A 20,476-nucleotide genomic window follows, 5' to 3' on the forward strand; every position below is an offset into this window, starting at 1 on the left:
AGTAATTCCAAAATTCATGTCAAATGCATTATTGTTATAACATATAAAGTGATTTCTTCAACACTCTACATAAAATAATATAAATTAACTCAGTCCACTAAACTTACACTTGAGCCTATTTAAAAACCAATGGTTTGTTTACATTAGTAAAAATAATTTGTTTGGGTTTGAGGGTTATACTTGAATAAGATTCAAGCTAATAATTGAGGTATTTATAACATTAACTCGAGGATTCCCTCTGGCAGTCTTTCAAGAACAGCTTTATATATCTTAGATATATCAGATAAAATCACCAAGAAAATTCTCCATTCTGCTCAGATTTCTCTGTCTTGACACAAATATTCATTCTTCAGTTCTCTAGGCTGCTTTGATTTAAGCACATGTATTTCTCATCTGAAGGTCAAGGTATGTTAAACAGAGAGAGCTCCATAATTGTTCTCAACTTTCATTAACAGATACCATATTAAACTGATTGAAAGCTCCTTAATGGGACTTTGCTAAAATGACCCAGGTATGGTATCAGGAAGAAAGATCATGATGCTACAGTTATGCCTTGGGACAAATATGTCCTGATATCTATCTTTCAGAATCTAAGACTTAGGAAGATCTTATAGGGATCTGCAAGGAGAAAGTTCAAAATGACTGTATCTTACTTTTTAGTATTGAATTTGATGGTTTCAATAATTCAAAATAAATGAATGTGAACCTTTTGATAGATTTCAGTGAGAATATTCCAATTCTTTAAATATAATTTTAAACTTTCTGCTTAATATTACAGTGTCTAGTGCCAGTTCCTTTTGGTACATTTTTTTTTATAAGAAAACAAATGCATTACTTTTTGTTTGGGAGCATATTAAGTGGTGATCAAGTGTTTCTCCTGACTCTGTGTTCAGGAATCTTTCCTGGTGAGTTTGAAAGACTATCTGGGATACAGACAACTGAATTTGACTGCTCCATCTTTCAAGGAAAATTGCTATATCAGAGTACTATTTCTTTAAACCCTAAAAAGCATTTTATGCTATAGAAATGTAATCAATATTGTAAAATATAGATCACATTATTAGTAATTATGAAACTAAACTTATGAGCCACATAATCCATACTAAATTAACAAAGTTTGTTATGTTATGATTTTTAAATCAAAAGTAATACAGTACCAACTTTATATAGATTTTAAATATAACGTGAGTAAAGAAATACACCATTTACATCAAAAGGATATTTTGTTCAAAAACTGTATCTGCTTAAATTTGTGTATGCATTTGCATACATGTGTGTGCACAGTGATATTACAGATAAATTAAGGTCAATCAATTCAAGTTAAACTATCTCTATTTTTCTTTTCTTTTTACCCACATTCCCCAAACTATCTCAATTTTTTTTAATTTTTATTTTGAACAAAGTGAATTACAAACCTTTCACAGTAATATTTTAGATGCATAGCGACATTGAATCAGGGGCATTCCCACCACCAATGTTGCCCTCCCTCCACACTGTTTCCAGCATTCATCCCATATTCCTCTCCTTTAATCCCCAGGTTGCTAGTATAAGTGGTCCCCTCTGTGCCTAGCATGTTGTAGTATTGATTCTGTTGTCCTTGGCTTTGGATTTGGTGTTTATAAACTATTATTGCTTTACAAAATTTACTTACCTAATATGTAAAAACAAGAAATAGAAGTTTATATTTTGAAAAAAAATACATATCCAGGAAAATTACAATTCATTATTTTGATTATATAAAAATTTATAAAACAGTGCTCGCTTCGGCAGCACATATACTAAAATTGGAACGATACAGAGAAGATTAGCATGGCCCCTGCGCAAAGATGACACGCAAATTCGTGAAGCGTTCCATATTTTTTTCAAAAAAATTTATAAAACAACAAAAGCAAATGAATTTTGTAAGGAATTAAAACAAATTGCTTACTTTTTAATCACATCAGTGATTCTCAGGATTTTCCTATGAGCTCCGTGTTTGTCCTTCAATTTTTCAGGATATGGAACCCAATTTGTAAGGCAAGAGTCTTAATTGGTCTACTGTTAGTACGACCCAATTTTAAGGTGATTATAAATATGGGGTCAAATATCAAGCCCAGGCCTACACGCTTACTTCTGGCTGTATGCTCAAAGATCAATTCTGGATATGCTGAAATGATCATGCACAGTATGAACCAAGGGCTGAAATCAGGGCGCACCACAAAGCAAAGCAAACATCTTTAACTCCAGTGTTATTTCTTTTTTTTCCTTTCTTTTCTTTACTTAAAAATCTTGATTACAAATATGATTGTGATTAGGTTTCAGTCATGTAAAGAACACCTCCCTTCACCAGTGCAACATTCCCACCACCAATATCCCAAATCTCCCTCCATTCCACTCCACCCCCACCTGTACTCTAGACAGGTTTTCCTGTTCCCTCATTCATTCACATGTTTATGGTAGTTCTCAGTGTAGTTATTTCTCTAACTGCACTCACCACTCTTTATAGTGAGCTTCATGAAGTGAGCTGGAAGTTTCAGCCCTCCTCTCATTGTCTCTAAGGATTGTTGCAAAAATGACTTTTATTTTTCTTAAAATCCATAGATGAGTGAGACTGCATCTCTCTCTCCCTCTGACGTATTTCACTCAGCATGATAGACTCCATGTACATCCATGTATAGGAAAATTTTATGACTTCATCTCTCCTGATGGCTGCATAATATTCCATTGTGTATTTGTACCACAGTTTCTTTAGCCATTTGTCTGTTGAAAGACATCTGGTTGTTTCCAGAGCCTGGAATAGTGCTGCCATAAATATAGGTGTGAGGAAGGGGGTTTTGTATTGGTTCCCAAATTGGATAAATACATAGTTTTAATGTATTAAGCAGGGGACTATGATCAACAAGTGCAAACAATTCTAAAACTAGCATTTCAAAAGCAAAAGAGAAAAATTATTCAGCAATCCAGTTTGTAAATTTCTTATCATTAAAATTCTTAAATCACAAAATGATTTTAACCTTCAAGTTCTGAGTGATGTATAGTGTAAGGAAAAACTCATATCTTATAGTTTCTTTGTAAGATCCTGAAAATTAATTATCAATCCTCCCTCTTTTAGGCATGTAAGAGACCATTTTTCCAAACATTGTTTGCTGAAGAGGCTTTCTTCACTCTGCTTTATATTATCCACTTTTTTTGTCAAAAATTAGCTGTATATTTGATCATTTGTCTCAGAACTCAATTTTTTCGCATTTGTCTGAGGGTTAGAGGTTATTCTAGTACCACACTGTTTTTATTATTGCAGCTTTATAGTATAATTTAAAAATCAGGGAATGATAAGTTCTCTATCTTCTTTTTTTCCCTAGAAAATATTTGGCTATTCATGGTAGCCAAAATCTAGGAACAGTTCAAGTATTCAAGAACATATGACTAGCTAAAGAAACTATGATATATAAATATATATATACATATATACTATATATATGGCATATATATATAGTATATATAGTAGAACATTACTTGGCTATAATAGAATAAGAAATTTCTGTAAATGGAAATTGACTGTTGACTGCTTTAAATATAATGGCAATTCCAGTAATTTTTATATATAAGATTATATGAAAATTATAATATGCACTAAACTGCAAGTTATAAAGTGAAGTTAATCCAACATCAATAAATTTATCATCTGATTTCAACAGTTTAAAGTCTAATAGCCACATAGCAACTACACCACTGAGTTTTTTAAAGTCCTGTCTAATTGACTGTGAAATTCATAGGAACATATTCTTTGTCACAAAGTTGAATATACAAGGATAAGTTGTGATACAGTGTGGATGTATCAAAATAACACATTTCATGCTGTGTGACAAAATTTTCACCACTCTCAACCTCAGAGAAAAAATAATATTTTAACAGGTTTACAAGAAAGTAAAACATGCTTCATTATCACTTTGAATATTTCATGAGATCAAAGCAAGCATTTTTTTTTTTTTTGCCAGGGAAAATTTTGTTTCATTACTGAGAACAACTTGTTTAGGTTTAAAAAGGTTTCATATCTGAAATAAGTGTTGTACTTTAATTTAAAATAAGAAATGCCATAGGTTTCCAGTGCTATAATCAATATTCTCATTGTAGCCATAAAATATGTTTGCAAATAATGATTCTAAATATATATTTTGAACAAAAGACATATTCTGTGTTTGGTCTATGGGTCACATCTGGGTAGGGTGCTAGATTTGCATGTGACTAACTCAGGTTTTATCTCTGGCATAGCATATGTTTTCCTGAGCCTTGCCAGGAATGCTCATTGAGTACAGAACCAGAGCAGACAATTTCATAATGCAAAATTAAATTTTCTTATCTTTGGTGACGTTATACTTTTAAGCCACTAGAATATTGCCATCAACATTACTGTGCCATCATCTTACACATTACATTATCTTAGAAAATTTATTACATTTTAGACACGTATCAATCAGAAAAGGCTGCAATAACTAAATACCACACAAGCTGAGTGATTTTAAAATCTAATTTATTTTCTCTCATTTCTAAAGTCTTGTTTTCAGATGTAGAGTATCCAACAGAGCTGACTTTCTTCTGAAGTTTTTGACTTATAGAGGGCCATTTGCTAACTGTATTACCCCATAGTTATTTATTGTACATGATATTACATTATCATATACATATGGTATATATACTATCATATATATGACATATATTAGGTATTAATAGAAGACCTTCTATCCTAATCACCTGTTACTATACTCCCCAGTCAAATGGAATAGAAACTATTGGAAGGCCTCATTAAAGTTAAAAGAATGAAGATATTATCTCCAAAGCAATCATATCCTGAGGAAGAGGGGAATAGAGCTTCAGTATATGAATTTTGAAGGGGATACAATATTATTCATAATAATTCTACTTTATTTTCAGAATAAATAGATGTGAAGACATCACTTAACAAATATTATTTAGGACCAAAGATATTGTACAGGTTTTAATGCAATCACCTTGCATGAAACCAAACCTTGATCCTGTAAGTTATGGCCCGACAACCATCACTGAGTAGTCTCTGGAGGAGGCTCTGGAACCCTAATAAATATGACCTGGGTGGACTTATTTCCTCCATACTTAGGACCTCCAGGATGCCCTGGTGTTCAATGGTACTGTGGGACCTCAGCAGCTTGAACTCTTTGATCAGTTTTATGTCTTTTGTTTGCTCTGGGCTATACTCGACACTGGTTCAGATTTTACTCCTGGCTCTGCACTAGGAAACACTCCTGTTCATATGCAAGAGACCATATCAGATACTGGGACTCATATGTGTATGGCCTTACCTGCTAAACTGTATCAGGCACCTTGTAGCTATATCAGTGACCATTCTAAAAATTATTCATTTCAAGTTATTTGTCAATTCAATATTAGGAATTTATTAGACATACTTACACTCAATATTACATTACATAATTTCCTTAAAAATTAACAATATATTTAGTGACAATAACAAAGCAAAGACACTTATAAAGAATATGGAACTTCCCTGATTTGCAAAATATAATATTTTATATAGATTAATGAGGAAAGCAAAGCATATGTGCAGTATATTTTTAATTATCACAAACAGTTAATGACAATATAATATTAAATTTTTAATAGGTAATATTAAACTATTCTTTGTATTACCTACTAATTATTTTATATTATTACAGAGTATACATTTTAAGTATATACTTTCTTAATTAATACAAAATATACTGTGAGCAAATATAGACACTTTTAAAAATAATTTTATGATTAATTTTTAATTTTCTAATAAAAACTCTAATGAATAAATAAAAAATTGGGACTATTAATAAAACATTGTACCTTAAGAGAAATACAAATGTTAAATTGCAGATAACTGATCAATTATAATTTGGATAATAAAACAATTCATACACAAAAATTATTGTCTTATAACTTGAGCTGAGATAAGTAAATATATAACATAGGGAATAAAATATTCAATACTAGTGCTTGATATATGATGAATATATCAGATATATACCAAGCATAATTCAATTAAAATATAAAAGCAAAAATATAGTTGCTTCATATGATTACAGAAGAAAATTGACTTTCATAACAAAAACTAAAAAGAGGATATTTTAGGAAAATGTTTTTGTTTTATGTCTTTTTCACATTTATTTTACTCTATTTTTGTTTGTTTGTTTTTGGGGCCACACCCACTGTGCACTGTTTTAACTTCTAGCTCTAGACTCAGAAATTGCTTCTGTGATTTTATTTATTTTTATTTTTTTTGTTTTTGTTTTTTAGGTCACACCTGGTGATGCTCAGGGCTTGGCTATGCACTCAGAAATTACTCCTGGTTTGGAGGACCACATGGGACACAGAGGATCAAACCCAGGTCTGTCCTGGGTCAGCTGCATGCATGACAAGCACCCTACTACTCTGGACCCATTTTATGTTTTTTATTATTTTTTTTTAAGAAATCACTTCTGGTAGGCTTTTAGGATGCTAGGAATGCTGGGAATTGAACACTAGTCCTTCGCAAGTTGGCCTCATGCAAGGCAAACGCCCTACTACTGTACTATTTCTCCGGCCCACCTTCTCACACTTCTATTCTTTAACAAATCTGATCTGACAACATAGCCATATTCCTTTCTAATTAATGTTTTGAATAATCTATGAAAACATAAAAGATCACTGCTTGATTACCAGAGTTGTTCCTAAACTGAATATTTCAATGAAGTAAGAGAGCTATTCTTTTATTCCCTCAGATGATAAGATATGCTCAAGGATATCATTGAATATTTACTATCTCGTATATATTTATTTTTAAAGCATTCTATCTTGACACCCATTTAAAAATTAAAATTAAATTGTTTATTAACATTTTTATCATGCATTGACTTAACATACCCACCCACGGACAGAGTGACAGATATGATTAAGATCTAAGGTAATGTTATATACAGTCTGCGCTATAATCAACCTAACCATTGTAATGAAGTATTTTGTATTACAGCTTTGGGATTTATTTAAAATGGAAAACAATAGCTTTTTGCCAAAAGCAAATGAAATTCTACATGAACTGCCTGCTTTTTTTCTTCACTCTTAACTTAGTTATTTGGTTTTACCACTCATTCACTAGACTTCCATCACATTTGTCTTCTATTTTATTTCTTGTACTTGTCATGGTGGTTCTACCAAAAAATAACAAAACAATTTTTACATTTTCTCATGCTTGGTTCTAGGCAGTATCCTTTAAATATTAAGTTCTTAAGGTAAATTTTATTAATTGGAGTTGCCTCCGTTCAAACACATTTCAGAGACCACTGCAACATTATTAATTCTTCACTTAGCACTTCACTATACATAATTTGGTTTTTTGGCTTATTTGTCTTCCCATGATAGAAAATAACCTTCTGCTATTCCATGCTTCAATTATTTTAACAATGATCTTTTGATAATGAGTATATCAAAATAATTTTAAAATTATGTAAATAATGAGGGCATTAGTACCAGACTATATAAGAATACAATGTTTTCTATAGCTAAAATGCTATGAATATTTTTACCTCTCATGTAATTTTTCTTTAAGCACTCTTTAGAGTGTAAAAATAAACTTCATTGATTTATTCTAGATTTCATTAAAAGGAGAAATCATAGTCAACATGCTTATGTAAAATGTCTAAATCTGAAAATCCAATTTATATTTATATATGAAGCACTACGATTTCACTTCAGAAATATACAAAAAGTCAGAATAGTCTTATAAAATGATATAATTTATCATATTCCTTCCTTAATATAATTTATATTATCCTTGATGAAATGGATAAGAAGTGTGTAAATATATTTGAGAAACTCATAAATATTAAATATGTAACAAATCAAGCAAGAGTAATAAGAAAGAAATGGCAGATTCTAGAGAATATTACAAAGGTTTATATTCTAGCATTGTATGCAATCGGACACAGTTTAAAACTCTGGTATGTCATACATCCCCAAGCACTGCCAGGAATTACTCCTGAGCCCAAAACAATAATCCCTGAGCACTTTTGGTTATGCCAACCCCAAAATTATTTTATTCTTCTCATTCATTGATTATATTGATTGTATTTATTTTAAACAAAAAAAAAAAAGAAAGAAAGAAAAGGAATTCAGCACCCTAATAATACTGCCACTTAAAGTTGTGAAAAAAATACATTTTGTTTTACTTCTCCTTAAATGAGTTTTCTTGTCACTAAAATATTTATTTTTAGGACAAAATTGTAAAAAAACTTAATTTCATTTCTTGTTGTTTTATAATTAAAACATCATGTATTTATTGAGTGAATAATGCATCATTAAATAATAGGAAATACTTTCCTTGTATAAAAATGGTGAACAAATAAATATGAGTTATTGCAATATATTAATTAATTTTATAATTAATGAAAGATTGAGTTAATTAAACATTTAAAAATTATTTGGTAAAAAATTACAGATATATACATTAAAAGTATATACAATAATGTCCACATTGATACTATTTTCACTTATGAAATAGTATTTCTCTTGAAATTACTAATTCTAGTATCTCCTGTTTTAAAAAAATCACTAATGCCTCAGATATATTTGAATAAAACATCTCATTGTTTTTATTCTGATATGTGTCTAAGCTTATAAAACGATTGTTGACAAAACAGAAAGGTAATGTGATGGTTTTATAAGTACTTAGGGTGTGTGAGGATGAATTCATTAAAGAGATCAAATATATTTATTTTCAGTTACCTTTCTATGCTAACAGAGATAATGTTCCAATAAACTTTATTCCCACAAAACATTCAGCATAAGAGGATGTAATTTAATGAATTACTAAAATTGCATGTCTTATTAAAAACTATTAAAGTAATGTATTCATGTTGTTAATAAATGCTATTATTATTTTAAGTGTTTTTGCAAGAGAAGCATGTGTTGATATTTAAGAACGGGTAACAAATTATCATGACTTATCTTTCCTTCCTAAGTCTAAGCAGTCATTTGTTATCTGAGGAACCTTTCTTACCATAACTATGACCCTTAGTTGAGGGGAAATCGTAAATATTTATTTGCATGCTAAGAGGATCAAACTGAAACAAGGTAACAGTTCAAATTTTTTTCCCTCCTCGCTCTCTATAGGAGAAAATCATTTGAATTTTTTCTTAATGTAGCACTTTACAAAGTAGGTGGAGAGCAAGGGTGTCCTCTGAGCCCACCCTGACTCCACTTGGTTAAAAGACAGCACTTCTTAACAGTCATTTTTCTTTCTTAGACCTCACCAGTGGTTCTTGGCCACTTTGTCTAGATGGTTTTAGGTTTTAGAGCTTGAGACTGTTAGGTGTTAGGAAACTACAGTGTCAGAAATACTAGAGCTTTACTAATGTTGCCCAGGAATCTCCAGTAACACACTTAGCAGTGTTTGAGAAGCATGTGGAGGCTGGGGATGAAATGGAGGTCAATAACTTCGAAGGCATGTACCTAAACTCCCTGGGATCCCCTGCTTATATCTGATCTGGAAATCCTTTTTTCAATTTGGAAGTTGTCTTTGATGTTTCTGTTGTTGGTAGTGGTGGTGGAGGTGGTGGTGGTTGCACAGGGGTTAATCCTGGCTTGAGGAACCATATGGGACGCCAGCGGATCTAACTACGGTCTGTCCTAGGTCAGAGGAGTGCAAGGCAAACATGCCTTACCACTGGGCCACCACTAAGGCCCCAATTTAGAAGTTTTATCTTAAAAAAATAAAATCACATCATTTCATTTTCTATGTTTTATATTTTTTCTCAATACTGGAATGTTTTTTGAATACTATAAATTTATATGAATATGTAATAAAATAGAAATAAAAAGTATGCATTTTCTACAAATAACTAATTCTGGAGTAGATTGAAATTACATTTGAATTTTTTTTGTAAAACTTAACAATGTATTTAATTTAAAGAGGAATAGTTTTCCATAGGATTAAAAATACTTAAAACTCTAAAGTGTGGATCAAAGCGAGAACAATAATTAGGACTCCCCAGTGCATGCATTTGATCTGAGTTAAATCACTGGCACTCGATGGTATTTCATTTTATATGTATATTATTTATATATATAACATATATATTATTTATATATAAATTTATTTTATATTAAAATGTATATATACATATATGGCAGTATATATACATAAATATATGTTATATTTAATGCTAGAAATCATTACATACCTAGGGAATTTTTTTCCTACGTACTTATATTAATTAAAAGTCTATCTTTTTTGTGTATCTACATATTTTTCTGTTGTCATAGATATACATCTTATTAAAATTATTACTCTACAAAGGTAATTTGTCATATCTTGACAAATAAAGATCAGTTAAATAACCATATAAAAGTCAAAAATCAACCATTTACTTTTGTAGGACACAGTTCAATACTACTTGGATATGAATAACTCCATTTCCAGAACAATTTGAGGTAAACCTCAATTAGTCACATATATAATCTTTGGAACAAAATCCATTATTTTGTTTCCTTATTAAGAATTAAATCTGTATAAAAATTATTATTGGGGTCTTACAGGAAAGTGTCTGTATTTTAAACAGCTACTTTACTCACATGGGCCACATACTTCTAACAGTGTTTATTGACATCCCCACATTTCCATGCTTTTCCTTCCCTCATTCTTTGTGGGAATTTTTCTTTTCTTTTTTTTGTCCCCCAATGCACAATACAGACCAGGCAAAGGGCCTCGGTTGAGGTGTATATGGGCTGCATTTACTGTACCTCCTCTTTCTATACAGTCAGTGTAAAGAACACAGCCTGTGGTAAGTATTGGGAGGACTGTGGGAATTTGTCTATATCACAATGGTCCGTAATATGGAAAAAAAAGTAATTGAAATATTTAATCTTTATTATTTTTCAAATAAATTTTATGGCATAACACTAAAAATACAAAGGTAAATATAATGTGACTGCATTATCTATATTTCTAAGCATATTGCTTTTCTACAATTTTCCTGTAAGCTCTTAATTCTGTTATGTCTATTTTTACAAACATTCAGTACTTCTTAAGTGTACTGTATCATATAAAAATGTGATGGGGGCAGAGAAGATCAATAATATTCTTTTCAATGTGTTTTGACTTAGAATGGTGAAATCCAATTATTTTAAGTGGTGGAAATATCAAGTCCCCTTAGTTCATTGAGTCAGACTCCAATTTGTAAGTTTATTGTCTCAGAAAGAATATGTTCCTGACTTGCTTGCAAATGCCATACTACATTTTTGCAAATTTATTATTTTATCAGAAGTATTTGTGTCAAACGTCAACATCTACATCCTTGAACAGCACACTTGTTTAGTCATAAAATCAATTTTTGAGAATCAATCTTCCTCATAATTAAATACATAACTGTCTGGTGCTCTATGATGCTTATCTAAAATATAACTGGAATGAAACCATGTCACGATGCCCAAATGAAGATCCTAGGACTATATATAGGAACTGTGATAAGCTCACTTGTTTGTACATTGTGAAGACATGCAGTTATGAAGGATTCCCAGATTTATGTACTACAACATAATTAAAATTGACCATAAATAAAAGCAACATAACCAAAAAAATCTTATTATTGTGTTTTTTAGAGTAATTTTACTTTTATACCAGATTTCTATTTAAAAATATAAAAACCTGGGGCCAGAGTGGTGGTGCAAGCTGTAAGTTGTCTGTCTTTCCAGAGCTAGCCTAGGACAGACTGCGGTTAGATCCCACATGAGTCTCCAAGCCAGGAGTTATTTCTGAGCACATAGTGAAGAGTAACCCCTGAGCATCACCGGGTGTGATCCAAAAAACAAAAACAAAAAAAAAAAGATTAAAAATCTTAGTCCTTAAGGCTCTTGCTTAGAGTTCTATCACTTTCTAACTAGAAGCAACTTAGAACACACCCAAGTGTCTATCCTTATTGCTTTAACATGAACCTGTCATTTATGTTAGATTTTGAAAGGTTATATATTATTTTTGACTATTTTAACAATAGCTTTAGTAATGTGTTTAACGGTTATTATTTTGTGCATACATGTGCTGTGCTTTGTATATTTTAAGGTTAATCTTTACAAATATACTGCACGCCTACAGACAATAAGAACATTTTGTTACCACATTATCTAAATTAAGAAAATAATTAATAATATAATAATTTAATATTAATATGTAAGCATTCAACTAATATTTGTTAAATAGATCAATTAATGAATGATTAGTGGATAAATGAGTGAACAGAAAATTTACATACTAGATAAAGCTTTATAACAAAATGGAATTTTCATTATATTATAAAAATTCCTGTAGTGGTCCTCAAACTATGGCCCACGGGCCACATATTGTATTTGTATCTGTTTTGTTTCTTCATTGGAAAATAAGATATATGCAGTGTGCATAAGAATTCGTTCATAAGTTTTGTTTTTACTATAGTCAGACCCTCGAATGGTCTGAGGGACAGTGAACTGGCCCCCTGTTTAAAAAGTTTGAGGACCCCTGGAAATGAACCATTGTGTCAAAGCATATATATATATATATATATATATATATATATATATATATATATATATATAGAAAGAAGCAATATAGACACAAATTAAGAGAAAAGACCAGAGAGCAAGTACAGGAGTGTTGATTTAATTTATAAAATATAAAATATAAAGCTGACATGTAGACACACGGCATGAAGCCTCTAGCCCTAGCAGCTGGAGGATCTAAAGATGCAGGATAATGGCAGAGAAATAAATGACATGCAGTTAGTTAAAATTTCATCAGAGTCTGCTTATTTATTCCATGGCCCTATCCTCCTTGTGCATTTCCTCTCATGTGCTTCTCTGCTACACTTTCTATTGCCCCTCTCAGGCTTTTGCTGCTTCCTCTATTATGTGTCTTTTTTTCTTATCCCCAGCTCCAGTCAAACTAGCACCTTTTATTCTTTTTTTCAAAAAGACCACCCATCCCAGCTGTGGGCTGGTCTGACTATCTATGTGGGATTAACATCTCAAAAGGAAGTTTAGGGTAATGGCACTGGGGGAAAGGGTACCTTATACTGGAGGTAAAATGTTTTCCTTGATATGCAGCTTACCCAAGTTCTACCCTTAGCACTAGATACCCCTGAGCAACAGCACAAATGATCTCTGAGCACAGATCCAGGACAGATCCATGAGCACAGATTGGTATTGCCAAGCAGCCTCCACAAATAATGAAGGCAAATATAGCAATCTGGCAAGAGAACCTAACAGGCCAAACCTAGAATAGAAACTATAGCAATATCAGAACATCACTAAAAAGAAAATGATAGAAACATAGTGAAAATAAATCAGATTTATATAGAGCTGTAGAAAGGAATACCTACAGTGCAAAGAAGGTGTTTACACCACATTGGGTATTATGTACATTCAAAGAAAATCAATACATATATATATCTTTATTTCCTAACATTCCAAGTTCTCAACTTCTCTTGATACAGATGGAAAGCAAGTTAGTCACCAAGGAAAAATGAATTTTCAGACATTGGTGGTTTCTGTATGTAAGCATGTTGTTTGAAAGATCACGTTGTCTGTATTTGAAAATTAGGCTGAAAACAGTGGATTACTAATAATATTACTATAAAAGTTTTGCTTTCCTTCCTTACTTTATTCCTCTTCTTCCTTCTTTTCTTCCACCCTTCCTTCTTCTCTTTCTTCCTTCATTCCATTTATTTTCTATTAATTATCATTTAATTGAGCTGTAGAGAACTAACAATGTCAAAGCTACTTAGACTACAAAATTTTTCCTATTTCCCTTCTCCCTCTCCTTTCTTGTCTTCTCACCCAATTCTAAACTTTCCATGGACAAGAAAATATCCCTTTAGCCTTTAAATTGCATGCATTAGAGATGAATTTGGAAGAGTACTGACAATTTTGGCCACTAATAAATATTTTGCAAACTGTTCCTTACAGTTCAAGGTTTATAATCATGAAGCATTAAAACTGTAGAATATACTCTCAAGGGCAAACTCCAAGAAATTAATTCAACATTTCTTAATTGGAAAATTAAATTAAATATAACTACTGATCCCACGGGTAAAGAAAATTGAATGCTTAATGTAACCATTAAAATATTGGAATGCCCAATGCTTTCCTACTTCTGTATAAAATAATATTTTTGTCTCTTTTTCTTATAATTTACAGGTTCAATAACATATTCTAAAATAGTTTTTAATATTCTTATCTGAGTAGTGGGTATAATAATCATAGCTAATCTATAAATCTTTGTTTAATTGCTGGTGGCTATGAATATTTAGTCTTATATGGCAAGGTAGAATAGGTTTCAAATAGAATTTGTGTTTTAAGGAGCTTAAATTCAAATGATCAGGTAATTTAAGTGGGTTTAATAGAATAATAATGTTTAAACTCAAAGATTAAAAACAGAAGAGCTCAGTGATATGCAACATTAGAACAAATTTTAGACTACTGAATTTGAAGATATAAACTGCATGCCAAAAGAATATCTAAAACTTTCCGATTATTTAAAAATGAAAGAAAATATTGTTCTCTCCCAAAAGCAATACATTACTGTCAAAATTATAACTTTGACCAATAATATTTATTTTTGAGTATATTAATAGCAATTAATAAGTTGTGATGTTTTGTCACTATAAATTATTAATATTTTATTATTATTACCATAATATATTCTATATTCTGGGTGGATAGTAAAAGCTTCATATATTGTCCAGTGACATGCCATTGTGGCTGTGTCATTAATCTACTGCCAGCAGTAATTACTCCTGCCTCTGTGCTCAGGAATTACTACTCCTGATAGGCCTCAGAGGAACGTACTCAATGGCAGTCATCAAAGGTCAGCTGTGTGCAAGGCAAGTATTTTAATTACTATACTCCAACTCCTCAAATATTATTTTGGATTTTGATGTAATTAACCCAGATTATAAAATAAAACATGTATAGGATTTAAAATAAAAGTGATTATTTATATTGATAAAAATTCAGATTTTAGGGGCCAAAGTGGTGGTACAAGTGGTAGGGTGTTTGTCTTGCATGTTCTAACCTAGAGTGGACTGAAGTTCAATCCCCCAGCTTCTCATATGGTCTCTCATGCCAGGAGCACTTTCTGAGTGCATAGCCAGGAGTAACCCCTGAGCATCCCTGGGTGTGGCCCAAAAGCCAAAAACAAAACAAAACAAAAATTCAAATTTAAAGACTGTCAAGTTTACAACTTGATTTAAATTTGAATTATTCTAAAATGAAAACAATAAACCATTACCTTCATATGAAGTGAAAGAAGATATAAATTAACCTCTACCTGACATTTATTCATAATTTAGCAGAGTAATATTCAAATGATCAAATATGTAGGTGACAAATATATAGTAGAAAATAAGGGTCATTTTCAAAACACAATCAAATTGTATTGGTTCACAGATCTCAAGAAAATAAAGACCATTTTCCTAACAGTAGGAACAAACCACATCATCTATTTACATTTAAATATTTCATACATGTATCTTCCATAATATATTCACATTTATTTTTATTGCATTATATTAAAATTTAAAATATGATATTATATTTTAAAAGGTATTTTCATAAAATTTTACATAAAGTAATATTCACATTTTTATTTTCACTGTTCATTCTTCATTTTCTTTCAACCATTTACAATCTTGGAACTATTGTTCCTTTTTCCATTACTTTTTCTACTATCTTATATATCTTTTAACCTCTTTTTAAAAATAGTGAAGACATTTGCATTTCCTACAGTACAATTGAAATATACTTTTTTCTGTGATGCCACACTGTCTGCTTGGTCACTAAGGTTGTTAGTTAAAAGTATAAGTAAATTTTTAACTCTTTGATATGATAGGTATCTGATATATAGTCTATCTCAAGATATATTATGTATAAGTAATTATAGAATAAAGTGTCTAAGATATATTATTAATAAATCAATAAAATAAATTTTAAAATGTAATTAATTATAAAAATAATATATTTTATTAATACAAATTTAATTAATAAAATTTGTTAAATTTTTAAGAAATTAAGCTCCTAATTATATTCTATGTATCATTTTTGTTTTAATCTAAGATCCTATATTGTTCTGATGAGGTAAGAATTTGATAACTGTAAGTCACTTACATGATTAAGAATCATACATTCTTGGGGTGCTAGTGGTAGGGCATTTTCTTTGCATCATTAACCGAGGAGGGAAATGGTTCAATTCCCTAGCGTCCCATATGGTCCCCCAAGCCAGGCACAATTCAGAGCACATAGCCAGGAGTAATCCCTTAGCGTCACCGGGTATCCCCCTCCCCCAAAAAGAAGAATCATTCATTCTTAGTTGCATTCCAAACCATAATTTTATAAAATAAAACATATATGATAAATAAAAATTTAGCAACTTAATCTGTTCACCTAAATATTTTATTTTAAGCATCTTTCTTTTGCTTCCACTTTTGGGCCTCCAGTTAATACATTTGAGCAGCATTTCATATTGAATGGGATAATTCGTTTTTTATAAAAGGATTTAATTATATTTATTTATATGCTATTATCTATTTTTAATACTTAACAGCCTCTAATCCTATTCATATATATATTTTTTTTTGGTTTTTGGGCCACACCCGGTGACGCTCAGGGGTTACTTCTGGCTATGCGCTCAGAAATCGCTCCTGGCTTGGGGAACCATATGGGAAACCGGGGGATCGAACCGCGGTCCATCCAAGGCTAGCGCAGGCAAGGCAGGCACCTTACCTCTAGCGCCACCGCCCGGCCCCCTATTCATATTTTTTGTACTTAGAGGGACATTGTCTCTTGACTGAAGAAAAAAATGCAAAGTATTGATAATATTTAGCTAAGAACTAAATCTAGTTTTGTGTGTCAAACAAACTGACTTGATTCCATGCTACTAAAGTTATCTATTTTATATTCCTGATATCTATGCTAGACTTTTCATATTGTTATGTCATAAATATTTGAAGGAGTAAAAAAATAATTCCAATGGTTAGAAAAAAATTTTGTTAAGGAGTATTGTTATTGACACTGGTCATAAAATAGAATTTGGTCTCAAATTACAAGTGGGTCTGTTCAGGGCCAGTTTGATAGCACAGCTGTAGGACATTTCCCTTACAAGTGGCTGACACAGGAGGGACCCAGTTAGATTCCAGGCATACCAGATATTCCCCCCACCTTTCAGGGCAATTTCTGAGAAAAGAGCCAGGAGTAACCTTTGAGCTCTGGCAGGTATGGCCTCCAAACTAATTATCAATAAATAAAGTTTAAAAGAAAAAAGTGGGTCTTTTCTAAAATCCTTTAATTCAATTTTCCAGCAAAAACTACTGAGGTCTAGAAATATATAAAATGAATCTTTACATATGCCAAAACAGTTTGTAGTTATATTCACATAAATCCTGGGCATAAAATAGGAAAGTTGCAAACATAAATATTACTAAAATCAAATCACTGCTCAAATCAGATGCCATAATAAAGAAAAGTTATTTAACCTCAAAACATCTTATGGTCAAAACTACAGTGAAAGCATTCATATCACTTTATGAACTATATGTTTTTAAAATTATATTATAAATTATATTAAATATATAATAGATTTGTTTAGTATAATTTAGAATATAAACTTGAAGTTATTACCATTAGCCTTTTGCAATAAGATAAACTGCAAAAAATACTATCAAAAATGGTGAAACTGGGGCCAGAGCGGTGTTGCAAGTGGTAAGGTGTCTGCTTTGCCTGCTCTAGCTTTGCACACAGCTGACCCAGGTTGGATCCCGACATTCCATATGGTCCCCCAAGCCAGGGGCAATATCTGAGAACATAGCCAGGAGTAACACCTGAGCATCACAGGGTGTGGCAAAAAAATAATGGTGAAACTAAAAATAAATTGAAAGTCATGTAGAATAAATTTCTGAAATAGTCTAATTCAAATTTAAAATTATAGTTTTTATTTTCATACATTAATTCTATTTGAATGATCTCAAAGTTTTCTGTTTGAGACAATTTGTTTTGGGACTGGGACAATTTTTAATATGTTCATCACACTAATTCTTTAATCCTTAAAAACATAAAAAAAATTAGACTAGAACAACATCTTCCTGATTGTATTATTTTTGTTGAATAATCTAAGTTCTAAATGTATTTGTGTTCTTTTCCTTTTAAGAATCTAGTGGCCATTTAAAAATAATAAAATGATTTAAAATTTTCTACCTGATGATCATGTTTTCATGTAATAGAAGATGATAATATTGTTTAAAAATTCATGCTTTTCTACCTTATATTCTCCATTATATTTATCAATATTATATTTCATATTTATTTAAGAATGTATAGTTTTCTTCATTTGGATGCTTTCTTACTAAGTTTAACTAAGAAAACTAAGCTTATCTAAGTAAACATATTAAGCTTAACTAAGATTTCCTAATATTCAAATTGTCATATTAGTGTATTTTTTTTTTTGGTTTTTAGGCCACACCCATTTGATGCTCAGGGGTTACTCCTAGCTAAGTGCTCAGAAATTGCCCCTGGCTTGGGGGGACCATATGGGATGCCAGGGGATCAAACCACAATCCTTCCTTGGCTAGCGCTTGCAAGGCAGACACCTTACCTCTAGCGCCACCTCACCGGCCCCAATATTAGTGTATTTTTTATAAACTTATAGCACAGGGAAATGTTAATATAATAGATGAAAGGGTTAATAACAGAAATTCTAATACAAGGGGTTCTCAAACTTTTAGACCAGGGACCAGCTCATTGTCCCTCAGATCGTTGGAGGGTAAAACTATAGTTTAGAAATAAACTAAAAACAACAGTGGCCCATGGGTCTTAGTTTTAGAGCCCTTGTCTGAGACTGAGAGGAGTCGAGAGACAGAGAGTAGAGTCTGATCAAATTCTATACATTCGCACTGCAGCTCAGGAAAAATTTTCTGCATAACAGGACAGAGGGCTGTGGCAATAGCACATAGTGTGCTGAATAAATGTCCTCAGTTGGCCTCATGTGGCCAGCTGGTCATAGTTTAAGAACACTGTAATGCAATGTATATTCCTAGAGTTATAATCTTAGCAATTGGATTTTACATTAAATCCCATTCTTTATACATTACATTTAAATTTTAAGAGAACTGTAAGTCTAACTTGATGCTTTATTTAAGGCAAATTAAAACTTGAATCTCATCACAAAGAAATGATCAAAATAGATGCCTAATTTAGCCAGCTCCATAGATTTAATTTATTCTTAAAAAGGATGTAAACCAAGTCATGAAAATTATGGGTACATGGGTCAAAGAGCAAAAACCTCCAATTTTGGGGTGAGATGGCTGGCCAACTTTCTGCCATGTTGAAGCATACAAGCTGCAAACATCATCCAAAATCACAATTTTGCCAAAGGCCATTCTTCACAACTCCTCTATGTCTCTCTGCTTTGACACTTATTTGATGAAAGCTCCAGGTTGGCTGGTATTTGAGCTGACACCACTATGATTTTTTTTGCAGTGAATGCAAGAACTCTTCTGCTTCCTTGCCATGCTTATGGAAGGTCTGGCAGCCAAAAGCGCATCACACAATAGCCACAGAATCACCAATAGTGTTAAAAACTCCAAAGCTGTATTGTCATATTCACACACCCTAGAAAATACCACAATTTTAAAATACTGTCATCTCTGTAGGAACACAATGATTTAGGTGGCAATGTGCATTTACTTAATTAATGTTCAGAAAGAAGTAACAAAATATTCAACTAGCAGCAAGAGCTTCAAACAAACTTCTGGCAATGACTTAATGACCTTATTGTGATACAATGATTTTTCACAAATTTCTTGTTTCTATATTCTTTCTTTTGTACTTTTTTTTTTTTATTTTATTTTAAAATAAGTTTGTGTCCACCTATCTGGGAATGAATGTATTATGATTAACCATGTCAACTATGTAATTCATGATATTTAAATAAAATAATTTATATTTAAAAAGTATGAGTGATGCAAATGGTTTTGCTATCACATTACATATCCCTACTACAATGATCAGATTATTGATATTAATATTATTTTAATTGTCTAGTATATTATGTTAATTTCTTTATTACACTTAATATAGAATATTCAAACGTTCTCAATAGGTAAATAGGTAAATGTTCTCCATAGGTAAGGCGTATATTGACAGAAAAAATTTTAAAACTTCAAGTTATCTTATCAAAATAGTTTATTCTACTAAAGATAATTTGGTTATGAAATATTTCACCATTTTGAAATGTATCTATTTTATTAGCATATCTCCAAAATAGAATTTTCCATTAAAGAAATACCTTTCTATAAGGCTATCTCCACTGAAAAAAATGAAACCATAAATTATATTTAGATACATCTAAACATTCAAATCCCAAAAGAAAATATCACCTTAAAATTATATGCCTCGGGGCCGGGCGGTGGCGCTGGAGGTAAGGTGCCTG

General features: G+C 31.4%; 2 non-coding genes across 2 annotated transcripts; one reads left to right on the forward strand and one right to left on the reverse strand.

Annotated features, from left to right (window-relative positions):
* The first annotated feature begins 1,754 nt into the window (after positions 1–1,754).
* Positions 1,755–1,861, forward strand: LOC126032901 (U6 spliceosomal RNA). The gene has a single exon (XR_007504062.1). It is a non-coding gene; the product is annotated as a U6 spliceosomal RNA (small nuclear RNA).
* An 8,834-nt stretch (positions 1,862–10,695) lies between these two features.
* On the reverse strand, positions 10,696–10,828 carry LOC126032679 (small nucleolar RNA SNORA51). Its single transcript, XR_007503902.1, has one exon. It is a non-coding gene; the product is annotated as a small nucleolar RNA SNORA51 (small nucleolar RNA).
* Between the last annotated feature and the right edge of the window lie 9,648 nt (positions 10,829–20,476).

The sequence above is a fragment of the Suncus etruscus genome, chromosome 16 (assembly GCF_024139225.1).
Source record: "Suncus etruscus isolate mSunEtr1 chromosome 16, mSunEtr1.pri.cur, whole genome shotgun sequence".
NCBI lineage: Eukaryota > Metazoa > Chordata > Mammalia > Eulipotyphla > Soricidae > Suncus > Suncus etruscus.